Consider the following 21099-nt stretch of genomic DNA (forward strand, 5'->3'; position numbering starts at 1 on the left):
CCTGCCTTAGCCTCATGAGTAGCTGGGACTACAGGCATCCGCTATTTTTTTTGTAGTTTTCTTAGTAGAGATGGGGTTTCACCGTGTTAGCCAGGATGGTCTCGATCTCCTGACCTTGTGATCCGCCCGCCTCGGCCTCCCAAAGTGCTGGGATTACAGGTATGAACCACTGCGCCCGGCCACTGGACTTTTTTTTAAGCTTTGAGACACAGTCCCTGTCTCACACAATTCACCCACTTAAAATGTACAATTCAGTGGTTCTTGGTATACTCAGACATACATGCAGTCATCACCATGGTTAATTTTAGAACACTTTTATTAGCTTTTTTTGTTCCTTTCCTTAATACTGCCCCCTCCCCACCCAGTCACAGGCAACCACTCATCTATTTTCTGTCTCTATGGATTTCCCTATTCTGGACATTTCATGTGAATTCAATCATATCATTGGTGCCTTTTACGACTGGCTTCTTTCACTTTGTGTGATGTTTTCAAGGTTCATCCACGTTGTTGCATGTTTCAGTACTCCATTCCTTTTGTTTTGTTTTTCTTTTTTTTTTTTTAGACAGAGTTTCACTCTTGTTACTCAGGCTGGAGAGCAATGCTGTGATCTCGGCTCACTGTAACCTCTGCCTCTCAGGTTCAAGCGATTCTCTTGCCTCAGCCTCCTGAGTAGCTGGGACTACAGGCACACGCCACTACGCCTGGCTAATTTTTGTATTTTTTAGTAGAGACGGGGTTTCACCATGTTGGCCAGGCTGATCTCGAACTCCTGACCTCAGGTGATCCTCCCGCCTTGGCCTCCCAAAGTGCTGGGATTACAGGCGTGAGCCACCACACCCAGCCTCCATTCCTTTTTATGGGTGAACAGTGCTCCACTGTATAGGCCAGCCACAGTTTATCCATCCATTCTACTGATGAACATTTGGCTTGTTTTCACTTTTTAGCTATTATGAATATTGCTATGAGCATTTATGTAGTTAGCCTTTGGCATCCCCAGGGGATTGGATCTAGGTCTCCTGCAAAAACCAAAATCTGAGGATGCTCAAGTCCCTTATATAAAAAAATGGTGCAGTATTTGCATATAACCTAAACACTTCCTCTGGTATACTTTACAAATCATCTCTAGGTTTCTTATCATACCTAAACAGTGTAAATGCTATGTAAATAGTGGTTAGACTATATATATAAACAATATGTATATTGTTTTAAGCTTTGTATTATTTTTATTTTATTTTATTTTTTATTTTTTTTTCTTCCAAATATTTTTGGCCCGCAGTTGGTTGGACCCTCCCCTGCAAATGTGGAGCACCAACTACACAAGTTTTTGTATAGATGTATGTTTTCCTTTCTCTTGGGTATATATACTTAGGAGTAGAATTGCTGGGTTATATAATAACTGCAGGTTTAATCATTTGAGGAACTGTCAGATTGTTGTCCAGAGCAGGTGTACCATTTTATAATCCCACCAGCAGTGTATGAGGGTTCTAATTTCTCCGTATGGTCACCATTTATTATTTGATCTGCTGATTCCAGCCACCCAGTAAGTATGAAGTGAGATTTTATTGTGGTTTGAGTTTGTATCTCCCTGATGACTAATGATGTTAAGCATCTTTGCATGTGCTTATTGGCCATTTGTATCTCTTCCTTGGAGAAATGTTTTTCAAATTTTTGCTGATTTTTAAACTGGGGATTGTGTCTTTTTATTATCTAGTTGTGAGAATTCTTTAAAAAAAAATTTTTTTTTTTTAGATAGAGTCTTACTCTGTAGCCCAGGCTGGAATGCAGTGGCATGATCTCAGCTCACTGCCACCTCTGCATCCTGGGTTCAAGCGATTCTCCTGTCTCAGCCTCCCGAGTACCTGGGATTACAGGCATGCGCTACCACACCTGACTAATTTTTGTATTTTTAGTAGAGATGGGGTTTCACCATGTTGGCCAGGCTGGTCTCGAACTCCTAGCCTCAAGTGATCTGCCCGCCTCGGCCCCCCAAAAGTGCTGGGATTACACGCGTGAGACACTGTTCCTGGCCTACATTTTTTTTTTTTTTTTTAAGAGACAAGATTTGGCTTGGCTCTGTCACTCAGGCTGGAGTGCAGTGCCACAGTCATAGCTTACTGTAACTTCAAACTCCTAGGCTCAAGTGGTCCTCCCGCTTCAGCCTCCCAAGTAATCAGGACTACCACAGCTGGCTAATTTTAAAATTTTTTGTAGAGACAGGGTCTTGCCATACTGCCCAGGCTGATCTTGAACTCCTCCTAGTGATCCTCCTGCCTTGGCCTCCCAAAGCACTGGGATTACAGGGATGAGCAACTTTGCCCAGCCTAGTTTTCAGAACTCTTTACATATTCTAGATACAAGTCCTTTTATATATATATGTGTGTGTCTGTGTATGTGTATGTATATATATGTGTATATATATGCATATATATGTATATACATGATTTGAAAATATTTTCTTCCATTCTGTGGGCTGTCTTCTCACTTTCTTGAGGGTATCCACTTCTTCCTGTATGACTTTTCCCTTTCCTATTACATTCCCCTGCTCCTCCCACCCCTCTTCCACCTCTTCTTCTATGTGCCTATGTGTTACTTTATGTATAAATACATACTTAAAAAAATACATAGTAGCACGTTCTCATGGTTCCACATCTTTCTTTAGCAGAACAATTTTTAGAAAATGAAACTATAGCCTTTATATGGATCTTATCAGTTTTTGTACCAATATTCTGTTCCAAGATCCAATCCAGGATTCCACAGGGTACTTGGTCACCCAGTCTCCTTAGCATTTACAATTCATGACAATCCCTCGACCTTTCTTTATCTTTCATCATCTTAACACTTCTGAAGCGACTAGTCAACATTTTGGAGAACGTCCTCCAATTTGGGTTGTTTGATGTTCTCACTGATTATACTGAGGTTATATGTTTTGACAAGAATACCACGGAGGTGATATACCTTCCCCAGGGCATTATATCTGAGGACACACATGATACCAAGTTTTCTTGTTCCTGGTGATGTTTTAACCTCATCACTTGGTTAGGCAGTATCTATTAATTGGTTTCTCCATTGTAAAGTCACTGTTTTTCCTTTTGTAATTAATATTTTGGGGGGCAATACTTTGCGACTATGCAAATATCCTATTTCTCCTTAAATTTTCACCCGGCAATTTTTAACCAAAATCAGTGGATCTTGCTTGTAGCAATTACTATGGTGTTCTAAAACATAATTTTCAATTTCCTATCTTCCTTCTATATTTATTAATTTCAAGTTTTCTATAAGGAAGAACTGTCCCTTCATCCCATTTAATCATGTATTTATATTGGTATGGACGAACTGGATATATATTTTTTTAATTTAATTAAAAAAAAATTTTTTTTTTGAGACAGAGTCTTGCTCCGTCGCCCAGGCTGGAGTGCAGTGGCACAATCTCGGCTCACTGCAAGCTCCGCCTCCCCGGTTCACATCACTCTCCGGCCTCAGCCTCCTGAGTAGCTGGGACAACAAGCACCCACCACCACGCTTGGCTAATTGTTTTGTATTTTTAGCAGAGACGGGATTTCACTGTGTTAGCCAGGATGGTCTCGATCTCCTGACCTCGTGATCCACCCGCCTCGGCCTCCCAAAGTGCTGGGATTACAGGCGTGAGCCACCACGCCCGGCCTGGATATTTATTTAATCTTTGGGTTATAATCCAATACTATCATCACATTTCATTGCTCAAATTCCAGCTATGGCCATTGGCCATTGAGAATCTTTCAGGCTGGGTCCTCCTTCCAACATGCTTCCTTTTTTTTTTTTTTCCTTTTTTTTTTAGACAAGTCTTGCCCTGTCGCCCAGGCTGGAGGGCAGTGGTGTGATCTCGGCTCAAGCGATTCTCATGCCTCAGCCTCCTGAGTAGCTGGGACCACAGGTGTGTGCCACTACACCTGGCTAATTTTTATGTTTTTAGTAGAGATGGGGTTTCACCATGTTGGCCAGGCTGGTCTCGAACTCCTGACCTCAAGTGCTCCACCCACCTGGGCCTCCCAAAGTGCTGGGATTACAGGCATAAGTCACCACACTCAGCCAGTGCTTCCTTTTTTTTTCTTTCTTTCTTTTTCAAGCACTCTCTTGCCGTAAGATGTTCCTGGCTTATCTTGTATTTTCCTTGCCACAACCACTTTTCCAAGGAGCTCCACCTTAGCAACCTTCTAAAACTATAAATCTGATTGTGTTCTTCCCACTTCAAATCTTCCCACGACCTCCTACTGCTTTTGGGACCGACCAAAGCCCTCAACACAACCCTCGAAGCCCTGCCTTTGTCTGGCCCCTGAGCAACTCTTTGGACAAGCTTTCCTGGACTCATGCAGCCTCACTGTTCTATCTTCTTCAAGTGCCTCCTGCAGGATCAGTATTTCCAAATGCAATGCAGCCTGTTCTTGAACATTCCATGTGAAGAGGAGGGGACTCCCCATACTGTTAAAAGGGGAGCTCCCCCAGGAGAGGCTCTTGCTTGTATTTCTGCACTCCCTGCCACACCCTCTGCCAGTGTACCACTCCTACCAACCAGACCAGGCCCTGAGCCACCCTGCCCCCTGCAGAACTGGTGATCTCCTTTCATTCTCGCCAGAAAAAAGGTTAGAAAGAAGGGACAGTAGACCATCCTGGCTAACACGGTGAAACCCCATCTCTACTTAAAAAATACAAAAAACTAGCCGGGTGAGGTGGCGGGCGCCTATAGTCCCAGCTACTCGGGAGGCTGAGGCAGGAGAATGGTGTAAACTCGGAAGGCGGAGCTTGCAGTGAGCTGAGATCCGGCCCCTGCACTCCAGCCTGGGCGACAGAGCGAGACTCCGTCTCAAAAAAAAAAAAAAAAAAAAAAAAAAAAAGAAAGAAAGAAGGGACAGCTAAGAACATACCTAGGCTCATCAGGTTCCCCGAAAGACCCCTAACTATCCTCCACCAAATGGCTATTAAGGCCCACAGGACAAACCATACTGAGGGGTGAGGAAGAGACATTTTCAGATTTGTCCCTGACCCTTTCAAAGTTCTCAACCCTCTCAAAAAAAGAAAAAAAAAAAGCCAGAAGCGGTGGCTCACACCTGTAATCCCAACACTTTGGGAGGCCAAGGTGGGCAGATTAAGAGGTCAGGAGTTTGAGTCCAGCCTGAACAACATGGTGAAACCCTGTCTTTACTAAAAATACAAACATTAGCCGGGCGTGGTGGCGAGCGCCTGTGATCCCAGCTACTTGGGAGGCTGAGGCAGGAGAATTGCTTGAACCCGGAAGGCAGAAGTTGTGATGAGCCAAAATCGCGCCACTGCACTCCAGCCTGGGTGAGTGACAGGGAGAGTCCGTCTCAAAAAAAAAAAAAAAAAAAAAAAAAAAAGTTCTCAACCCACTCTTAGGACTCAGTGACTCTCTCTGGCAAATAGTACTAACCTATTCATTCTACAGATATTTCTGGACTGACAAACTCACTAGGAAACGCATTGCCTGGGTATATAGCTGGGGGCAATTCAGAGAAGGGTCAGCTCTTGGACTTCTGGGAGCTTTCAGTCTATAGGGGACATAAGACATGCAAGAAAAAAAATCAGCAGCCTTTCTATATGTTAACAATGAACTACCTAAAAAAGTACAAAATAATAAAATATTCCAGAATAAGTTTAACCAAGGAGATGAAGGATCTCTACACTAAAAACTATAAAACACTGATAAAAGAAATTGACATGAATAACTGGAAAGATGTCCCATGTCAGGGATTGGAATAATTAATATTTTTTAAATGTCCATAAATACCCAAAGCAATCTACAGATTCAATGCAATCCCTATCAAGTTATCAATTATATTTTTCATAGAAATAGGAAAAAAATCCTAAAACTCATATGGAACCGTAAAAGACCCCAAATAGCCAAAGCAATATATCTGACAAAAGAATTACTTTGATAGAGTAAATAATAGAGGTTAAAATCCTCTTATTTCTGGAATATAGGAATTGAACCTACCCCTGAGAATCCAAAATTCTCCGTGCTACCTATCACACCACATCCTAGAGTAAAGCCAGGTAAATAAGCTTAGCAAAAGTTTGTTCTTGAGCAAAAGAACAAACTTGGAGACATCACACTACCTGATTTGAAGAACCTACTACAAAGCTATAGTAATCAAAATAGCATGGTACTGGCATAAAAACAGACACTAGACGAATGGTTCAGAATAGAGAGACCAGAAATAAATCCACGTTTACAGTTAATTAACCGCTGACAAAGATGCCAAGAACACACAACAGGGAAAGGACAGTCTCCTTAGTAATTAGTGTTGAGAAAACTGGATATTCACATGCAGAAGAGTAAAATTAGATTAGACCCTCATCTCACACCGTATACAAAAATCAACTAAAAATCTATTAAAAACTTAAACCTGGCCGGTCGCAGTGCTCATGTCTATCATCCTAGCACTATGGGAGGCCAAGGCAGGCAGATCACTTGAGGTCAGAAGTTTGAGACCAGCCTGGGCAACGTGGTGAAACCTCCTCTCTACTAAAAATACAAAAATTAGCTGGGTGTGGTGGCTCATGCCTGTAATTCCAGCTACTTGGGAGGCAGAGGCACAGGAATCTCTTGAACCCAGGAGGTAATGGAGGTTGTAGTAAGCTGAAATCTCACTGCTGCACTCTGGCCTGGGTTACAGAGCAAGACTCTGTCTTGAAAAAAACAAAACAAAACCTTAAACCTGACCAGAAACTGTAAAACTACTAGAAGAAAATAAAATACAGGGGAAAGACTCCATGACATTGGTCTGGGCAATGACTTTTTGGATATGACCCCAAAAGCACAGGCAACAAAGGGGATTACATCAAACTAAAAAGCTTCTGCAGAGCAAAGGAAACAGCAGATTAAAGAGACAATCAACAAAATAGTAGAAAATATTCGTAAACCACACATCTCATTCACTCAGGCTGGAGTGCAGGCTGGTTGCAGTGGTACAATTATGGCTTACTGTAACCTCAAACTCCTGGGCTCAGCTGATCCTCTCACTTCAGCCTCCCGAGTAGCTGGGACTATAGGCATGCATCACCATGTCCAACTAATTTTTTGGATTTTTTTTTTTGTAGAGACAAGGTTTGACCATGTTGCCCAGGCTGGTCTCGAACTCCTGGGCTCAAGCAATCTGCCTGCCTCAGCCTCCCAAAGTGCTGGGATTATAGGCATGAGCCACCGTGCAGAGCCCGACATTTCTTTTTTTTCTTTTTCTTTTTTTTTTTTTTTTGAGACGGAGTCTTGCTCTGCCGCCCAGGCTGGGGTGCAGTGGCCGGATCTCAGCTCACTGCAAGCTCCGCCTCCCAGGTTTACGCCATTCTCCTGCCTCAGCCTCCCGAGTAGCTGGGACTACAGGCGCCCGCCACCTCACCCGGCTACTTTTTTGTATTTTTTAGTAGAGACGGGGTTTCACCGTGTTAGCCAGGATGGTCTCGATCTCCTGACCTCGTGATCCGCCCGTCTCGGCCTCCCAAAGTGCTGGGATTACAGGCTTGAGCCACCGCGCCCGGCCATAAGTAGACAAGGCTGTAAATAACTACACTCTTTGTCTACAAGGGCCAAGTTCACATCAGAACACTTTGCTGAGCCCGTGGTGACCGAACCCCTGGCTCTGGGGTGAGCGACATGCCTCTAAGGGACTGCAGCCAGGAGACAGCCGACATTTCTTAAAAGACATACAAATGGCCAGTGGGTATATGAAAAAATGCTCAATATCACAAATCATCAGGGAAATGTAAATTTAAACCACAATGAGATATTACTTCACACATTTAGAATATTATAAAAAAGACAAAATAATAAGTGTTGGCAAGGATGTGGAGAAAAGGGAACCCTTGTACACCATTGGAGGGAATATAAATTAGTATAGCCACTATGGTAAACAGTATGGAAGTTTCTAAAAAAACTTAAAATAGGCCAGACCAAGTGGCTCACACCTATAATCTTAACACTTTGGGAGGCCAAGGCAGGAGGATCACTTGAGGCCAGGAGCTCAAGACCAGCCTAGATAACACAACAAGACCCTGTATTAAAAAAAAAAAAAAAAAAAAAAAAAGGCTGGGCGCGGTGGCTGACGCCTGTAATCCCAGCACTTTGGGAGGCCGAGGTGGGCGGATCACAAAGTCAGGAGATTGAGACCATTCTGGCTACATGGTGAAACCCCATCTCTACTAAAACTACAAAAAATTAGCCGGGTATGGTGGCGGGCGCCTCTAGTCCCAGCTACTTGGGAGGCTGAGGCAGGAGAATTGCTTGAACACCGGAGGCAGAGCTTGCAGTGAGCTGAGATTGCGCCATTGCACTCCAGCCTGGGCGACAGGGCAAGACTCCATCTCAAAAAAAAAAAAAAAAAAATTAAAAACCGTTAAATGGAACTACCATTAAATCAGGATGTTAAAGAGATATCTGCACTCCCATGTTTATTCATTGTAGTCAAGATATGGAACCAACCTAAGTATCCATCAGTAGATGAATGGATAAGGAAAAGATGCTATATACACATAATAGGACACTATTCAGCCCTAAAAAAGGAGGAAATCCTGTCATTTGTAACAACATGGATGAATTTGGAGAACACTATGTTATGTGAAATAAGCCAGGCACAGAAAAATACCACATGATCTCACTTATATATGGATTCTAAAACGTTGAATGCGTAGAAGCAGAGGATTGCTTGAGCCCAGGAGTTCAGGACCGGTCTGGGCAACATAGCAAGACTCTGCCTCAAGGGAAAAAAAGAAAACAGACATGTGGATAGATAGCTGTACTATGAAGGAAGTTTCATAAGAGGAGTCTGTTGAAGAACTTTAAAAATCAGGAAAGAAATATTGGAGTTTTTCAGAATTGGAGACATCAAGTGAACAGAAGGTAAAGACAGGTGGGGTTTACATACAATGAAAAGGGAAGGGTGTCATTCCACACAGAAGGAAGGGCAGAAACAGAAGTGAGGAGGCAGAAACCTCTGGGTGTATATGGAACCAGAATGACTCAGTGCTGCTGGATCTAAGGACATTTGAAGGTGATTGTTTCCTGCTCCCCGGCCCATGCCAACAACTAACTCCTCTCCTATCCCCTGGCAGAATTAGGGAGTTGCATCTTTTCAATATCCTGGGCATAACCAGAGACACATGCTGGGTCCCACAGGAGGAACCAAGGCAGAGAGGCTCCTGGAGGTGATGGCGAAGGTGATGGCAGAGCTGACCACTGGCACACCAGCTATTAGTATTTTCTCCCAGGTCTGAGACAATAGGGCCTGGGAGGCTGCACCTGCAGAGGGAGGAGAGCTGGGCAGATACGCTTCCAGCTCCTAGTGCCCATCCCCTAAACTTTATCTCCTGGCTTTTTTTTTTTTTTTTCTTTTTTGAGATGGAGTTTTGCTCTGTCACCCAGGCTGGAAGGCAGTGGCGTGATCTTGGCTTACGGCAACCTCCACCTCCCAGGTTCAAGCGATTCTCCTGCTTCAGCTTCCCAAGTAGCTGGGACTACAGGCGTGTGCCACCACGCCTGGCTAATTTTTGTATTTTTAGTAGAGACCGTGTTTCACTGCGTTAGCCAGGATGATCTCGATCTCCTAACCTTGTGATCCACCCACCTCAGCCTCCCAAAGTGCTGGGATTACAGGCATGAGCAACTGCGCCCAGCCCCCCAATCTCCTGGCTTCTTTCTACAACAAGAATAGGCTCTGGCCAGCCAATATGCCTTCTGCATTCAAGCAACTCCAGTGCTCAGCTAGTGGGCACCATCCAGCCAGAGCCCAGAGGTGACACCCCAAGCTGCCAGCTCTGGGCTGGGAGGAGAAAACAGCTCTGGTTCGCCCACAAGCCCCCACTAGGCTCTGCTCTTGTTTGTGATCACAAACAGGAGGCAGGCTTTTGGGATTCTGCTCCTGAGATTCATGCAGCCAAACCACATGACCCTAGGTGAAGCTGGCACCCCACTGGGCCTCAGTTTCCTTCCTGTAAAATGGGGGTCAGCCCTCTGACTCCTCTCTCCTGCAGGGCACAGGAGAGAAGAATATCCCATCTAGAGAAGGACTGCAGCTGAGGAGCCAGGTCCCTTGTGCGGGATAGGGGTGGGGTAAGGAGCTCCGCAGGGCCTTCAGGGATAAACTGCTGGCTTTGATGCTGCCTTGCTCCTTCAAGGCCTGCAGGCTTCCCAGGAAAGCAGTGGGGGAGGAGAGAGGAAGGGTGGCAAAGCCACGAGTTTTAGCCTTCTTCTAGCCTGGAGGACAGGAAGTGAGGTGCTGTCTACAGAGGAAGTGAGAAGCAAACCCCCGTCCCCACCCCCCAACTTCCCCTCAGCCTGGAGTGGAAAGAAAGGCTCCAGCTTCAGGAGCCTGCAGGCTCACAGCTGGGGAAATAGAAGGTGATGCAATGTGGGTAGGGGAAGAGGAATGATCAGCACCATCTGGAAGAGAAGAGGGTCTCCTGTCTTGGGCACAATAATACTCAAGGGACCCAGGACATCCCACAGACTGGGGGAGTGGGGAGAAGAGAAGCCACTCAAGCCAAGTTGAGAAAGCCAGTATTCCAGGCCACGTGGTACCCACATCTGCAGTCCTGGCCTGAATCCTGCTCCCAGCATGTGTGCCATGTCATGAGCCTCAGCACGGGCCACCCCCAGCACTAGGTGGGGCAAGCCCTCGGAGCACTTGCTCTTATAGCACGTGTCCTTTCTTTGCAACCCTTATCACGGCTATAATTATAAAACTGTTTAATTACTTGATTAATGTGGACTTTTTTGATCACCACTTATCCCTAGAGATCAGCACAGCACCTGGCACACAGTAAATTCTAAATAATCTGCTGGCTGAATAAATAGGCCGCTCATATAGCTTGAGAATTCCTCAGAGGCCAGTTTGGCCTGAATCCTGACATCTGAATGAAGTTCGGCATACAAAGGTGAATGAACACTGCTCATGACTTGGGGCCAACTGGGGAACCCTGGGATGAGTGGTCAAGGCCAGTGCTATGGTCTGAATGTTTGTATCCCCGCAAATCCACATGTTGAAATCCTAATACCCAAGGTAATGCTATCGCGGGGCAGCAGGGCAGTGGTGCTTTGGGACGTAAATAGGTCATGGAGGTGGAGCCCTCATGAAGGGGATTAGTGCTCTTATGAAAAGGGGCCTGGTGAGATTCCTCACCCCTTCCACCATGTGAGGACACAATAAGAAGCCTCTGTCCAGGAATCAGAAAGCTGGCCCTCACCAGACACCAAATCTGCCCTTGCCTTCACCTTGGACTTCCCAGCCTCTAGAGCTGTGAGAAATAAATTTCTGTTGTCTCTAAGCTGCCTAGCTTATGGTATGTTGTTATAGAAGCTCAAACAGACTAAGACAGCCAGAAACGGGAGAGCTGACATAGGTGGTAGGAGAAATCCAGGCACACCCAGGTACTGCTAATAGGTAAGGCAACAAATACAGTAGACTACGCTGTATTTTGGGTAAGAATGAAAAAAAAGAATATATATTTGTGTGTGTTTGGTATTGTGTAAGGAAACTCAAGGGATATATGATAAACTAATAAATGATTATGGGGGAAAAGGGGATGGAGGTGGGAGTGAGATTTTTTTTTTTTTTTTTTTTTTTTTTTTGAGACAGGGTCTTACTGTTGCCTAGGCTGGAATGCGGTAGCTCAATCTCTGCTCACTGCAACCTCTGCCTCCTGGGTTCAAGTGATCCTCCCACCTCAGCCTCCCCAGTAGCTGGGACTATAGGTGCACACCACCACGCCTGGCTAATTTTTATATTTTTTGGTAGAGACGAGGTTTCACCGTCTTAGTTAGGCTGGTCTCGAACTCCTAACCTCAAGTGACCCACCCACCTTGGCCTCCCACAGTGCTGGGCATGAGCCACAGTGCCCAGCAGAGATTTCAATTTTCAAATTATATTTATAAAACCTGGTGAAAAAAGAAAACAAAACTGCAAAAAATATTAGAAGTAATCAAACTATTCAACAAGTTGATTTCTAAAGCTCCTCCCAGCTGTGGCATCCACCCTCTTCCAGGCCCCTAGGACAAGGGAGCAGGTGAGGCGGCCAGTCAGATGAATGTGGGGGCTCCAACCCAGGGTTGCTGATGCCTTCACATCCTTTCTTCTCCAGCCATCTTGCCCTGGGTTAGCAGAGAGGCCCTCCTAACCCCAGGCTGTGGTGTGGGCATGGTAACACCACTATTCAGAAGTTGGTCATGGGCACTTCTACCTGGGTAAGAGTTGGGTTTATTCTAGGTCGCTCAGAAGGGGGACAGTCTGGTCAGGGGCAGAGGCAGAGGGCAGGGGAAAGTTTGGGGCCAGTGGGGTAAATGGCTCCTGGAAGTGCCTGGTGCTGCTGTGGGCAGGTTCTGGGGGTGTCTGAACAGATCCTTGTACAGAAGGGCCGATTATAGCCCCCACATCAAGCCAGCTGGGAGTGAGGTAAATCAGCCCCTGGGAACTGCAACTGCTGAGAACCCCAGAGACACACCCCGGGAGTTCCAGGGCCCCTCACAGCCCTGCCTAGAAAAACCTTGACCATTGGCCTACCAGAGAGTCTACGGGCAGGGACAATTTCAGGCTGAACTACATGAGAGTGAGGAGACATGCAGACCACAGGTTCTAAGCAGCACCTGTCACTCAAGCCCTGCAGGCAACAACAGGAGCAGCAGAATGGGGTCTTCTCTCCTTTAAGACATCTATACTTGAAAAAAAAAAAAAGCATAGTGAATACTGGAGAATTCCCAGAGTTCAAGGACCAGCATAAGGTACAGGGTGCTGTGTCTGACTGGGCTCTTCTCAGCAGCTGCTGGGTTTTAGAAATCGGTAATAACAGCAACAATAATTCACCTTAATAACAGCCTGGCCTCCTCTTTCATCTGCGTAACTCCCAGAGCTGGGAAAATGGTAATTATCGAGCAGGTGCCACACCCCAATGGTGATGCATAATTAATCCAGGAACACTGGCTGGGAAACTGAGGCCCAAGGAGAAGGATTTCCCCTCGCAGAGAGCTACAGACACAGGTGCCAAGGGCTGCTGGGCGGAGGGGGGTGAGGGTGCCAGTTCCACACCTGTAGTGTTTTGGGAAGGTGCTGAAGACAGGGGCACTCATTCCAGAGTCCTCCAGACTTGGGTTTGGGGAGAAGGTAAAGAAAGACCCAGATATGTGTCCCAAGCCCCCTCCTAGGCTGTGGCAGGGCCTGGTGAGTAGCCCTGGCTGGAAGTCAAGGCCTCTGTTCTTGAGCCCATGGCCTACCCTCCCAGAGTATCACAAAGCAGGCTGACAGCTGCCTCAGGCACCTCCACATCTCTACAGTATGCCCAGGTGCCACAGGGTAAGTGAGCGCAGCCCTCCGAACAGCCCCACGCCACAGGCATAGTCCATGAAGTGGGAGTGGGGAGCACCTTACAGCCAGGTAGGCAGATCAGATCAAGAAGAGTGAAGAAATGGGGGAGACTGCTTCTTGGGAACCCCAGCCCATCTCTGAAGCCCCCTTGCATCCTTGGTACTGATCCTAAAATAAAGAGATCCTTCCTACAGCAAGGCCTGTCTGGCCAGTGCTGTAGAAACCTGCCAGGGAGGTCCAGTTGGCGTATGCCCTCTAAGAGGGCAGAGGACGGTGGGCAAAGCATCCTAAGAGACCAAAGACCTTTTCCCACTGTGTCCACAGAGGGAACCTGTAGAGACTCAAACTAGAAGGGAAGGGTAAACAAAGATGGAGGCATTGCATATGCAGGTCCATCCACAGCCTGCTGCGTGCCTGGTACTGTGACAGATGCCAGGACAGAAAAAAATCTAAGTTCCCGAGAAACCACAAGAGCCAAGACAGGCAGCAACCAATGACCTTGTCCTCCAACCCTCCAGGTCAGTGTCTGGGGGAAAATATTATGGGTCTTGTTCTCAGGGATTTGAAGCTGTTTTTCCTCAGCATGTTACAAAGCTGACCAGAGCCCCTGGGCGGTCCTGCGATAACACTCTGACTCTCCGAGGGCCCAGCTTTCTGCTATCTCAGGTTCAAGAACTGGCCCTCTTTGCTTTAAATCCAGCCAGGCTACCTCATGCATAAAACATTAAGGCAGAATGGGACCATGTGAAACTACAGAGCAGAATCAGGAGGCCTGCCTCTGACACTCACCACCGCATGAATCACTTCCCGCTCTGGACTTCAGTTTCCCCATTTTTAACATGAGGGCGTTGGACTAGACTGTCTCTAGGATTCCTTCCAACCTATGCTCTGTGTTGTTTTGATGTAGTGGCAGATCCCAGATTGATTTACATAAATTTGCATGTTCAATCAGAAATCCCAAACTCCAAGTATAGAAAATCCAATCAGTCCATTAATGCAGCCAGACTGGGGCTCGGGGAACCTGCCAGGTTTGGGTGAGGGTTGTTGAAGGAGACGGTGGGAGCGGTGTTGAATTGGGGGAGGGGCTGAGAAGCAGGGGCTAGAAAGGGCACTTGTTTTGAGAGATGCAGCTCCGGTGACTCAGGCATGATGGGGTCAGGGACCCCACTTCGGCTGTCAAGCAAGGGCCCTTTCTCCTCCTGCTTCTAACGGGGCCTCTGGCTGGCCAGCCTCAGAGCCACACCCCAGGAGGGAACAGCAGCCTCTGCCTAGTAACAGCTGCATCCTTCAGTCTGACAGGGACTCCAGCATTAGCCACTTTCTGGGAAACTGACCTCCCTGGGAGCTTCCATTATCCATTCCAAGGGCTCACAGCAGTAAGGAAGGCTTCCTTGGGGTTTAACCTAAACACCTCCTGCTGCAGCTTCACCCTCATAGGCAGCAGGGCCCAGGGCAGAGGGCTTCCCAGGCCCAGGAGAGCCAGCAGAGGGAAAAGCAATGCAGGGAGAATGTGCCCCTACATGAGCAAACCCAGGGCTTCCTTAACCACCACCTCTCCTTCAACATTCCCCTTCAACTGGGAGACCGAGGATGAAAACAAACAAGAAGAACTTCAAGACCTCTGGCTCTTGGGCTGGAAAGCAAGTCCCAACCTGGAGAGCCCAACTCCTGACGAAGTCCTACCCCCAGGAGGGAAGGGGCTGGGAAAGGTGGGGTGGGTGCAGTTTCTCCTCACTGCTGCCACTGGCTGGTTTGGCAGGGCCTGGGAGGCTGGCTGGCCTGGATGAGGGCAGTGGGGAAGATTCCTTAGCCCCTTGCCTGGGACCTGGGGATGTGAGTACAGTAGTGAGGTGGGCAGGGCTGGGGATGGGATGGGCAAAAGCAGTGGGGCCCTCCTTGCCCTCCTCCTATAAGAGGGCGGGTGGGTGAGTGTGTTGTGCTCCCTGGCCCAGATCCTAAAACAAGTCCCAACAGCTGAGACGTAAACTGTCTCCTGGGAATCTGCTTACCCTGCTGGCCCTTGGCTGCCTCCTCCTCTCTCAGCTCCTCTTCAAAGGGCCAGGATGTCTCACCACAGGCGTGATGGGTGGGCCAAACCCAAGCCAGCAGGAGTTCATATCCCAAGGCACCAGGGGTGTGTGGGACAAGGTCTACTCTCAGGCATAGAATAAGGGAATCTGTTCTCTCTACGCAGGGTTCTAATCCTAAGTAATTGCAATTTAAAGCACACCCAACACTTTAGCTCCCTCTAAATGGGACCATTCTGCCAGAGGACCTTTCTCCCCTATAGATTCACCCATCAGTGAAACCATTCAATGTCAAAAAGTGGACGGGAATATTAGAGCTATCTAGTCCAACTACTGAATTTTAAAGATGGGGAAACTGAGCCCCAGAGAGCAAACTGTCTCGGCCAAGGTCATACAGCAAGCTAGGAAAAGTAGGGACCAGAGCTTCTGACTCTGTCTTTATTGATACCAGCTTGGTCCCCAAACACTTAGGTCTTCACCGGCCTATCATGAAGATCTTTCTTCCCTGCCAACCACGGCACCTGCCCCTCCAGGTCCTCACTCTTTTCCTGAGGGCCAGAGCTGGAGAAAGATGCCACCTCATGCACAGACCATAGCCTTTGAAAACAAGCTTGAACTTGGGAATATCTCCCCGGACAGGAATACACACAGTTTCTTTGGGATAGGAAACCCACTAACTCCAGGTTGTTTTTAGGAAGATGGGGGGACCAATTTGAGAAGTGAATTCCTGTCACACAAGGAGTCTCAGAGAGCCAGATGGCGTAATGTCTGCAAGGGAGGGTCTGCAACAAGGCAAATGGGCTATGTTCATTTTCCCCAAAAGTACTGACCATAAACCGGTTAGGCATTGACACCCTGTTTACCGCTCCCCAGGACCACCCCTGCCCGGGCTACTTCCTCTGGCTGACCACTGTGCTTAAGAAGGAGGACCCATGAAGGAGCGGGAGAAGTCGGAGGGAGGGATTGCCTCTACAGCCAGAGAACTCCTTAGCCCAAGATCCCTAGCTCCTCAGCAAGGCAGGCCTTTAAGAAGTAGCAGCTGGAGAGACTAGGTAGACTGGGCTGATCCAGCCCTGGGATGCCTGGAAAACTAGGCCTGTGGGAGGCGAGGGCCCTCTGTGCCCTTGGGGCCATGCCAGGACTGGAGACAACGCGGGGCCTTGGGCCCAGGACAAGGAGAGGGGAGCTAGGATCCGGGCAGCCGCTTTCTTAGTTGGGCTAAGCCAGGGGAGCGTCGGGCACAGATGAATTCTCTGCATTCTTCTGGCACCGCAGCCAGCACCCTGAGGGCCTTTTCTGCAGGCGCTGCCCTGTCCCTGCTCCCTGCCCAACCAACCCTCCTCCCTCCCTTAGCTTCTCTTCAGCTTGCAGCGCGCCAGGTCCTTCCTCCTTCCCGCAGCCCCTCAAAGCCTCTGAAGGGCTGTTCTCTAGGAGACCCGCTCTTTCCGCCTCTCCCCGCCTTCCTCAGGCCCTACCGCCCCAGGCCACGGGGACTGGAAGGAGTGCGAAAGGGAGCCCCAGGCTCGTCTCCGCGCCTGCGCTTTGGGGAGAGAGCCCCTCCCCCCGCAATAACCCGGCACCGCTAAGCGGCACCCGGACGGTGGGATGCGGGTTGGGTGGGGTGGGCAGCTGGGGCAAGGTCAGTGCTTTCAAAGAGGGAGGGGAGCCCGGCCCCCGGAACATCCCCCACTCCCGAAAGTTTCCCTTCCGGGGCCACTGAGTGTGCGCGAGGATGGCGCGGGGGGCGGGAGGGGGTGGGGTGGGGGTGCACAGAGTCTCAGCCGGACCCCCGAGGAGGGTGCAGCTGGAGGGAGGGACGGAGGGGCGGGCAGTATGGTTTGGGCAGGAAGCCGCGACGCCCTCTCCGACCCTGTACTGCCACGAGAGCCTTACCCTCTACACCCCACTTCCCCCGGCACGGAGCTACAGATCCCCCCCGCACTCGCCGCTCTTTCAATCCCAAGTAGACCCAGAACTCACCGAAATCAGGTGTTGAGCTGGGCCAGGGCAGGCCGGATCCGCCAGGTCCATGGCCGCGGCTGGGGGCGGGGGGCAGAGAAAGGGGGGTGCCGGAGCCGCCTCCTGATGTCAAGGCTTTAAAGGGGCCGGAGAGCCCCGCCCCTGGCTCTGACCCCGCCTCCCTCCTCCCTAGCAGCCAATCCACATTCACCCTGGATGCGCGCCCCTCCCAGCCCCCTCCAGATGTTCCCAGGACGCCAGCTAAGTCTGCCCGGCCGGCGCGCGCCGCTTCCGCTCTGGTGGGAAGGACCTCCCTTCCCCCTCTGTAGAAACACTTTCTCCAGGCCCGGCCGGGCTTGGTAAACCTCAGCCGTGCCTGGGTAGAGGACGCCGGGCTGGGCCGAGCGGGGGTGGAATGAGGGCGTCTAGAACAGAGAAAACTAAGTAGATGCGCGCGGACCCACAGGCATGCGCGTTTGCTTCTGTGGGGCTGGGCGTGCACGTGTATGTGTGGTTGTGAGCGTCGGTGTTTGTCATTTGCCTTCCTGCATACGTGTTGGGTGTAAATCCATAGGGAAAGTCTTGAGTGCCTCTTTGGCCTTAAATGCTCCCGCCTCTCTCTTCCTGATCCAGGATAGGGTCGTCCCCCCAGTAATCTGGAAAACAGTGATAGGAACAGGCTCCGCTCATCGACAAGCAGTGCTGGCCGTTTCCTCACTGGTTTGGGAGGGAAGGCTGAGCAGAAAAAGGATACAACCTTATTCTCAACCACTTGCTATCTCGGTGGGCATAAGGAAAAGCAAACAGCCCATCCAGGCCCCTGCAGAGCCTCAGAGCTTTCAATATCATTCCCATTAGTCCTTAATTAAACACTTACTTGCCCTTGCCTAAATACCGTATAAACCTCACAACCTGCATTGTAATGACTGCCCCAGAAATGTAGGTTCTCAACTGGGTTCTGCAGGGAAATACGAAGGAATCCCTAGGCACCGTCTCTGCCTACTTCATTAAAATTTCTTTTGTTGTGAGTATACAAAGGAGGCAGCTTAGAGTATCATATTAGTCCAATAAAGGAACATAAAAAGGGAATTTAGAGTGCTCAGATTGGCTAGGATTAGGAGTTCTTTTCTGAAGGAGGCTTATTTAAACACGGGATTTGAAGGGCAGAGAGAACTTGAGTAGGGTCCAGGCAGGGTAAAGGCCACAAGGAGACTCAGATAGGAAAGAACAAATTATCTGCATAGGACCGTGAGCAGATCACTGTGGTATGCTGGGAAGTGGGAGAAGTTAATGGAAGAGGTTTCCTACGGAGGAGAGCAGCATAAGGATACGGATGTGACAAGGCATAAGATAAGTCATTTTGGGTTCTTGAGCATAGAGGTAGCTTGATGAAAAGAGTGCCCAAGGACAGCTATTACTGGAACCTAAAAGATGTCTTGATGGTTACTCCCACCAACTTTTTCATTTTTTTTGCTTAAAAAATATTTTATTCTGGTTGGGCACGGTGGCTCACGCCTGTAATCCCAGCACTTTGGGAGGTCAAGGCAGGCGGATCACAAGGTCAGGAGATAGAAACCATCCTGGCCAACATGGTGAAACCCCCGTCTCTACTAAAAATACAAAAACTAGCCAGGTGTGGTGGCGCACACTTGTAATACCAGCTGCTTGGGAGGCTGAGGCAGGAGAATCACCTGAAATCAGAAGGCAGAGGTTGCAGTGAGCAGAGATTGTGCCACTGCACTCCAGCCTGGGTGACAGAGTGAGACTTTTTTCTTTTCTCTGAGATGGAGTCTCACTCTGTCCCAGGTTGGATGGAGTGCAGTGGCACAATCTCTGCTCACTGCAACCTCTGCCTTCTGATTTCCGGTGATTCTCCTGCCTCAGCCTCCCAAGCAGCTGGTATTACAAGTGTGCGCCACCACACCTGGCTAATTTTTGTATTTTTAGTAGAGACGGGGGTTTCACCATGTTGGCCAGGCTGGTCTCGGACTCCTGACCTCAGGTGATTTGCCCACCTCGGCCTCCCAAAGTGCTAGGATTACAGATATGAGCCACCGTGCCCAGCCCTTAAACTATTCTTAACATGCAATAAAATGCACACATCTTAGGCGCTTTGTTTGGTGAATTTCAAAATATAAACCTATGTAATTAACACCCAAAACAAGATACTGAACCACCACCCTAGAAAGTTCCCTCATGCCCCTTTATAGTTGATCACCCCACACCCACCACCACCCTTCCCTGGCAACTTCCTGAATTATAGCACCATAGATTTGTCTGCATTTGTATTTCACATATATGGAACTTTACAGTATGTACTTGTGTCTGTATGCTTTAGCTTAGTAATGTTTTTGAGATCCATCCATGTGTATCAGTAATCTGTTCTTTTTTATTGCTGAGTAATATTCCATCACATGAATATATCACAATGTGTTTATCCATTCTTCAATTGATGGATATTTGGTATTTCCAGTTGGGGTTATGATGAATATGGCTGCTATTAACATTCTGGTGCAAATATTATCATAGACATGTTTTCATTTCTCCTTTTCACCTTATTTCTTGATGATAATGGCATCTTCGGAAGCCTACAGCATTGTGAATTCTTATTCAATCATCTAACATTTATTGAATAGGGATCAGTGGGCTAGTTCTGGGATTACAACACAAAGTAGACATGGTCCTTTCCTCAAAGGGCTTGAAAGTCCAATAAAACTCCATGTACCTGTTGTATTCCTAATATTGCCTTGTATTCCTAATTCTGCCTTGAGGTAGAAAACCTTAAAAGTCTGCCAGGCATTTCTAACTACTTTTGGATGTTTCCAAATAACTGAATTATTGGAAGTAAACAGAACATCAAGATGATAATTTACTTTTTTTTTTTTTCTTTTTTGAGACAGAGTCTCACTCTGTCACCCAGGCTGGAATGCAGTGGCACAATCTCGGCTCACTGAAGTTCTGCCTCCCAAGAGGCAATTCTCTTGCCTCTTGCAATTCTCAAGCAATTCTTCTGCCTCAGCCTCCCAAGTAGCAGAGATTACAGGTGGGTGCCACCACATCCAGCTAATTTTTGTATTTTTAGTAGAAATGAGGTTTCACCAAGTTGTCCAGGCTGGTTTTGAACTACTGACCTCAAGTGATCTGCCCCCTTCAGCCTCCCAAAGTGCTGGGATTACAAGCGTGAGCCTCCGCGCCCAGCCAATATTTTACTTTTCATTTAGATGTTTACCCTTGTTTAGTAAATACAGCCAGAACATCTGTATTTGTCAGAGCAAGCACCTGTGCTCCTTCCTTAAAGGCTATTGTGCATGTGATAATTTTGGCATTCAGATTTTGGCAGATTCTCTATGCTTCACAAACCTTCATCCTCACTGACAGGGGTTGAAAGAAGTGTAACTACTATTGCTCCAAGATCCCTTTCAGTCTTTTGATGAGACTTAAGACTCTTTCATTCCTTAGTGCTATTATTTGCATAAATTAAAAATTACACAGAAGTCCCAAAGTTTGTTCTTCACTCTTATATCACTAATCATATATTGTTATTTACTTGAGTCGTCTGTGTAACAAAACAGGCTAGGCCTCTTAGGTCTCTGGTAGCTGCAAGCTGTTACTACTGGTTTAGTAACAAACCAGTTTGGTGGTATTGTCTAACTATGCATGTAGTGCTGATGCCTGATAGATGGATTGTCAGAGAGAACCACCCTGTCACTGCTAACATCAGTACTTTGAATGGGGTTCCCTGCTTTAATACTATGTGGTCATTCATTTAATGTTGG

The 21099-nt window shown here is 47.8% G+C and overlaps 1 protein-coding gene across 5 annotated transcripts in view; it reads right to left on the minus strand.

The window, feature by feature from the left end:
- The window catches only part of NCKAP5L (NCK associated protein 5 like), a 38877-nt gene extending 21436 nt beyond the window's left edge, over nt 1-17441 (minus strand). For 4 of the 5 annotated variants that reach the window (XM_050748391.1, XM_050748394.1, XM_050748395.1 and 1 more), the window contains exon 1: nt 17345-17429. The gene's annotated coding sequence lies outside the window, so the exon portion shown is untranslated. Of the gene's footprint in view, nt 1-17344 lie in introns of all 5 variants that reach the window. The other variant, XM_050748390.1, reaches the window with a different exon arrangement.
- Between the last annotated feature and the right edge of the window lie 3658 nt (nt 17442-21099).

The sequence above is a fragment of the Macaca thibetana genome, chromosome 11 (genome assembly GCF_024542745.1).
Source record: "Macaca thibetana thibetana isolate TM-01 chromosome 11, ASM2454274v1, whole genome shotgun sequence".
NCBI classification, from domain to species: domain Eukaryota; kingdom Metazoa; phylum Chordata; class Mammalia; order Primates; family Cercopithecidae; genus Macaca; species Macaca thibetana.